This window comes from Schistocerca nitens, chromosome 6 (genome assembly GCF_023898315.1).
Source record: "Schistocerca nitens isolate TAMUIC-IGC-003100 chromosome 6, iqSchNite1.1, whole genome shotgun sequence".
Taxonomy (NCBI): domain Eukaryota; kingdom Metazoa; phylum Arthropoda; class Insecta; order Orthoptera; family Acrididae; genus Schistocerca; species Schistocerca nitens.
In genome coordinates, this window is record NC_064619.1 from 632,802,235 (window position 1) to 632,809,487 (window position 7,253).

A 7,253-nucleotide genomic window follows, 5' to 3' on the forward strand; every position below is an offset into this window, starting at 1 on the left:
TAGGCCATTTGCAAGTATTTTACGTATGATTTTTTGGAAAAATATTAAGTCATATATGTCGTTGCTCCTAAGACCGAAATTGTACAATCGTACAGGAAATAAAGAAAATGGCAGGTTTAGGCTTCAAGAAATCATTCAAAAAATTTACCGCAGCTGTGGACCCTATGGTATTGAAAATTATAGATAAGAAGTATAGTGAAGAAGAAATACTAATTGATGTAAGTGAGATTGGGCCTGCTCCATGATAAAATCAGTGGACTTAAAACAAGTTAGATTGTGTTTTGACAAATCAAAACTTGAAACCAGGCATGCTGAAGGTCAGTTGATGGTGAGGAAAAAGAGATAATAGAAAGATCCAGGCTGGAGGAAGAGGGAGTGTGAGCTAGACCATGTCTGTGTAGACAAAACTTTCATAACGGAATCTACAATATTAAAGTACTCAAAGCAGTAATCACAGGTTCAAACCATTACACAGTTCAAATTAAAATCAGATTCACTCGGTTAAGGAAAAGAATAGAAAATTTATGTGGTGTCTGTTCTTTCAGACATGTATGAAAGAACAGACGTCATTTTGATCCTGCATCCATTATCAATGAATGCTAGTGGGCGTTTATTTACATGCATGGGAAAAGTTGAAAATTTGTGCCACACTGGGATTCGAACCCATGTCTCCTGCTGCGTGCGAATGGTTCCGTGATCAGAGCTTCTGCCTAGTAAGTAGGAAATCGGGCACCGAATCCTGATCTGGCACAAATTTTCAACTTCCCCAATTGACAAATCGGTCTCCACTAGCAGGTACATCTCATAATTCCTTTGTTTTGAAGAATGGAACAATTAATAAAACAAACAGGGGGTATGACCCGTGTCAGACATTTTAAAATGATAAGTACCAACAAACAACATAAATCATTAAATTAGCAATTATCAAAGGGAAGACGAGAATCATGCTGCCGTGAATCCGCAAGGAAAACATACATGGCTAGACCATAATATGACAAATTCCATGGAGAAGTACGCCAACTATGGTTAAAGAAAATGCCATCAACCTCAAAAATGTAAGGAAAAAATTTACACAAATCCTTAGGAGAAACAAGAGTTGATTTCATAAATCTCTATAGAAGATAATTGACACAAAAGTAATTCCAGCAACTGCTAAAAAATCTTAGGGAAACAACAGTATGGGTCCATACGCTAATAATGAAAGATGAAGATGTAAGAATGGGACACAGTAACGAAGATAATGCTGCTATCATGGCAAAAGCATTTGCTTTGAATTGCAAAGAACCAATAAAAACTCTTACAAATCAACACAAATACCTTAATATAAGCCAAATCCAAACTCAGACTCTTGAACATTCTAAGAAGTAGAAAAGTCATTTAAAGGAGGAGAAAGTTATGATGCATGTGTAGAAGATCGCGTTTTTGTTGAAATGTCAAAATATTCAAGTGACACAGTCAAGACCTCCTTGCACACGGCTCTGAGAAAAATTTGGTTAACAGAAAAATTTGACAGAACACATCCGCAAACGTTGGATCATGGCCATCGTCCACACATTACAGAAGAAGTGGTTTAAGAGCAATCTGGATAAGTAGGGAGGAATCTCTCTCCTAGACATCACATACAAGATTTTATCCAAGATCCTGTATGGAAGAAATCAGAAACGACTAGAACAGAAGCCGTGGGAAAACCAGGGATGCTTCAGACCATGGGAAACCTGAACAGAAGACATTGTTAGTTTAAAGTTCATTATAGAATACTATAGTAAACGGAACAGACATCTGCTAATACATTTGTAGACTTTAAGTGGATATATGACTTTCTCCATACAACTTCAGCATTAAAATTCTGAAGGAATTTAGAACTGCATCCAAAAGTAAGTAAAGTAATAGAACTTACTCTAATCAATACCAAACCAAAAGTGAAGTTTTGAGGAAAAAATTTCTGAACAATGCCTTATAAAAACAGACTTAAGACAAGGTGACTGCCTATAAGCATTACTGATCAACTGTGCACTGGAATACGTTATGTGAAAATTGTACAAGAATAACACAAAACACATAATAAATACAAATCCAAAAAATTAATAAGTGTAAACCGCTTGGGATTTGCTGATGACCCTGCTCTCCTAACCAATAGCTGAAAGCAGCTTCACAACAACTAATATATCAGAAATTGAGAAAATACTGTAGCTAGAAGGAAGAATAATTAGGACATAAATAAACAATATCAAGCAAATATGCATTGGAGAACAGCTTCGAATTAACTAATATGCAAGAAGGGAGAGCCAGTAATCAGCATGATGAGGAAGAAATGCATCTAATTCTTTGGACATCTGATGACAACACCAGGAGAGTAGTATGAACAATATTAAGTAGTTCACAGAAATTAGGGAAAATGTAAGAGAACTTCAAATTACACTAGATGACCTAATAAAACAAAATAGAGACACACAAACCAGGTTACAGTCGAAGATGAAGAAAATAATTACAGGAAGAGTGATATCAGACATGGAAAGAAAGAAAATATCTGAAGGAATGAAGATGCATTGATCAAGCCATATAATAATAAATTATTCATATAATAATAAATTATAATAATCCTTTTATAACTACTGTGTTGTAGAATTATTGTTGAAGGGAACTGTATTACTGAATAACAACCTGTATGAAACTCTGTTAATAGAGTAAGGTGGTCCACTGAAGGCCATAAAATAGATAATAATAGTAATAAATTACGGAATGTATGAAATATTAGGTAGCATAGGTGGACTTCAAAGTATTGCCATTAAATTTTTGCACATTGTGAGATGGTTTTTGATTGTATTTTGTAACAGTGCTTATTTTGTATCATAACTAATAAGTGATGTTACTGTATTGTTTGTAGCTGTATTAGATTCTGTAAAGATGTTATTTGTAGAGAATTTTTTTGTAGTTTTACATTCCCTCCAAAAAAGAGGTTCAAATAATACATTTTGGCGATTTTGTGCTGCTATGTCAACTAATAAGGAGTTTGTGAGGTCTGACTGTTTCTCCACTCAATGGAGATTTTAGTAGCTGATGGATCCTGTAGTGGTTCTTGATAGAAGTTCGGTATTAGTCCAAAACATTACACAGTACTTAGATCTGTTGAGAATATGAAGATATTAATAATGTAGTACAGTATTTTCTGGTGCCAGGAACAATACAACATAGTGGCAAACTGATGATTTGTTTATGTTGATATCTGAAAGATATAGGGCAGACCCAAATCTATTGACGAATTTTTTGTTGCAAAATGCATGGGAGCTCTGTGCTTATTTGATAGGAGAATACAGAGTGATTACTGCAAGTCAAGTACCTATGAATAAATCTTATTAAGCAGTACGAGTGTCTGAGTTTGTGAGTGACTAAAAGTTTGGAAAAAAATTAATGAGTCTCTTTTTCAAAGTGAAGCAACATTGTACTTATTCTGAACAAACATAGAGGATTTGACAAGAGATTAAATGCAGTAACCACAGGAATAATTAAACAAGAGCTTGGTCTGGGATAAGTAGTAGTAAGTCAATACAATCTGTCCATGAGGGAAAATACATCAATGAGTCAACTCAACTATCTTGAAACATACTTATGGATATGAGTGGTAAAACGGAATTTGTTTTCTTTGAAAATTTTTATTGTTTTGTTTTCCAGTGATAACCGGGATTTCATGTTTTAATGATGGATATTAATATATTCTTAAGTTAATGATTGTATGATGGTTTTCTTATTTGATGTTCTAGTTGCCTGGTTTAAGCACACATCATTGCATATTTACATACTTGTATTATCATTTTTCAGTGAACTGTCTGATACGAAACTGCCTGAAAATTTCATGCTTTATGCTGTTGGTCAGTGGATCTCCTTATCTGATTGTGATTAGGTTATTTGTAATGTGGAGGGCGATGTCCTCCTCTTTCGTCTTGTTTGTGTGTCCCCAGAGATACCTCTATATGGAAAATCCATTTTTGTTTTTTGTTTTTAGTGTGTCATGTAGGCGCTAAGGCTGCGCCTTGGAACTACTGCTTGTGTAGGCATTGTAGATGCTGAACAGGTGCACAAAAATGCAAAGATTCAGTTTGTGTATGGTTTATAAGCACTGAAACTTGTTCTTTTATTTATGACAACTGCAAGTTGTGAGGTACATTTTTGTTCCATTTATGTGTTGATCACTATGTATGGAGGTAATACATGTAGATATTCCCATTAGTATTGTTTCTGGCTTTCTGGCTAGGGGTGCTGAAGAGAAGAAGTTACATCGATTTCAGATGTTTTTCTTTACATACTAAATTTTCATGTTCATGAATGCTTATATATGTCGTTTCATATGATTTTATGACTTGGAATATGATTTTTTTAGGTTTTCCTTATGAATGTCATGCTATGGTTTATGCTATGGCTTATTATTCCAAATCATTACAGAAAAGGAGATCAGACATTGATCGTGATTTCCAGGAGCAAAATAGGGTTGTGGGGCGACAAACATCATAATATTAATATGTGAAGACGAAGATTTAAGTACCGATCTTTAATATTAATTATACAATGAGACCAATAAAAGTTACATAATTCGAAAGGCACTTTGCGATAGATGTGCACAAAAAAGAAATCATTTTTGTACATAGCTGTTAAGAGTTGTAAGACCTAGAATCTTTCACTTTCGTAACTCGGATGATACCTCCTCTGTCACACATAAAATTTGCAATACATAAACAACTGTTTTATTGAACAATACATTTATTTGTACACTCAAAGTAATTTGAGATGATTTTGACAGTTACAATTGTTGTTTGATAAATTTACAGCCCAGATTTTATAATGCAAATCGTTCCCAATCAGAGGCAACTGTATTTGATACAATGGCATTAACGTTGACTGGTCATATGGAAAAAGTTATTACGTCAGCATTACCAGAAAAGTTTTTAACGCCTTTTATCAAGGACACTTCAAATGATCCAAGAATTCAAGAGAAATCAAAGAATTATTTCAATAATATTCGTAGCTACTATGCAGCATTTGCTATGGTCAGTTCTGAGGCCAAAATTTTAGACACAGTGGAGTGCAAAACTTTCAGATTTGTGACATTTTTTTATCATAGGTCAGGTTGAATAGCTTCTACATATGGTAATTCACCTTCTTATGGGCAATTATATTTTTGTGACATTAACACTGTTGTTCGCCAGAGACTGAATGAAACATCAACTCAGTCATCAATACTGACAACAATGTAGTGTATGGAACTGTTACCGAATTAGAGCGTACTAATCCTTTTGTGTGCTCCTTCATTGCTTAGGAAGATTATTGTGCATTAGTGGAAAATAAAAATAGAGAAATTTCTGTTGTTATAAGAGTTCACAAAAAGTTTGTCCCCCATGTTTTTCAAGCTGATAGGGCTTTATTTTTACTACAGTTGATGGTGAGCAACAATTCAACAGAAAATGGTGTGCTTGTTTTTTAAGACACTCATACAGTCAAAGACATGGATTCATTAGCACATCCATTGTTATTTCCTAATGGAGACACTGGGTACCATGCTTAATCTGTTCCATAGCACAATAAAAATGTGCCTTGTAAGACAGCCTGGAAATAAAGTTATTAGTTGCAATTATGCATACTACTGTCTTTCAGTAACACATGATTTCAGCCCTTTACATTATTTACAAAAATTATTTTTACAGTGGGTCATTGATATATATGTACATATTGAGAGTACAAGACTCCATTTCATAAGACGAAATCAGTCTGTTGTAAGGTCACAAATTCATAACAACTGAATGTGATCATTCACACACAAACTCGAATGACAATACAAATATTGGAAGGAGAGTTATTTTACCTTCTTCATCTAATGGTTCTGCAAGAAACATGTATCAAAATCATTTGGATGCAACATCCACTGCTCGACATTGCAGGAAACTTTCATTATTTGCTACAATGACTTGCAATCATAATCAGCCAGGAATTAATGACACACGAATCTGATAATTTCCATACAGAAATTACTGTGCAAATATGCCAGGCTAAATTAAAAGAATTAATTGATGCCATAGTAAGGAAAAAATCATGTGGTCATTTACACAACTGAATTTCAAAAAAGAGGGTTGCCACGTGCCCATATTTCAATCACATTATGTGAATTTATAAAATTATAATTAATTATAAAATATAAAATTATTATAAAACAGCAGACAATATGATACTGATGAACTTGTATGTGAAGAAATTCTATATATAGGAGAACACCAACAACAACAGGAATACGTTGCTAAGCATATGATGCATTGACGATATAGTGCACCTAAACAAAATTTTGTTTGTGGCAAAAACGCAAGAGAAAGATTTCTGCAAATTCACATGACGATCTGTTAACAGATATCCATTGCACAGACAGCGTAATAATGGCGTTAGCGTTAATGTTCGAGGACAGTCACTTGAAAACTACTATGTTGTACCATACAATCCATATTTATTTGCTAAATATGGCTGCCAAGTGAATGTTGAAGTTAGGACAACAGTCAAAAGCCTTAAATATATTTATAAATATGTATATAAAGCATCTGATCGAACAAGTATAGACGCAAGCAATGAGAGATTCATATGGAAATGAAAACGTTCGGGCTGATCAAGAGAGCAATTTTGTAAATACCTGTTATGTCAGATCTACCGAAGTGGTAAGGTATTTGTTAATTTTCAAAACATTTTCAGTCGTACACTATTGTTAGTCTTGCTATTCATTTACCATGTAGGCATTTTTTTTACTTCAGAAAAGGAGAAGAACAGGATGCAGTTCAGACATAAGAAAAACTTATTATCATTCTTTGCATTAAATTAAATCCATTCATCAGTGGTTACTTGCCACTATTCTGACATGCCTTTGCACTGCGTTTGGTAGATGCTGCAAATTATTACACGCACGTCTGTAGTATCTCCAAGGGATACAGAACTTCTAAGTCAACTATCATTCCACATTTGTAGTCCTAGATCATTTGAAGTCGTTAGAAGTTATGGTGGAAATGTTTACAGTACGTTTATTGAAGCATGTCACGCTCCAAGTATTGGTTTGCATAATGATGAATACCATGAATATTTAAATGAAGCGCAGGAATTGAATTTGACACTGCAAATGCGTCATTTATTTGGTGTCATTTGTGCATTCAACTGTACCAGCTGATGCTTCAGCATTGTGGCTTGAATTTCGAATACGAGTAGTTCACTGCGAAAAAGTGAATGTAATGAAG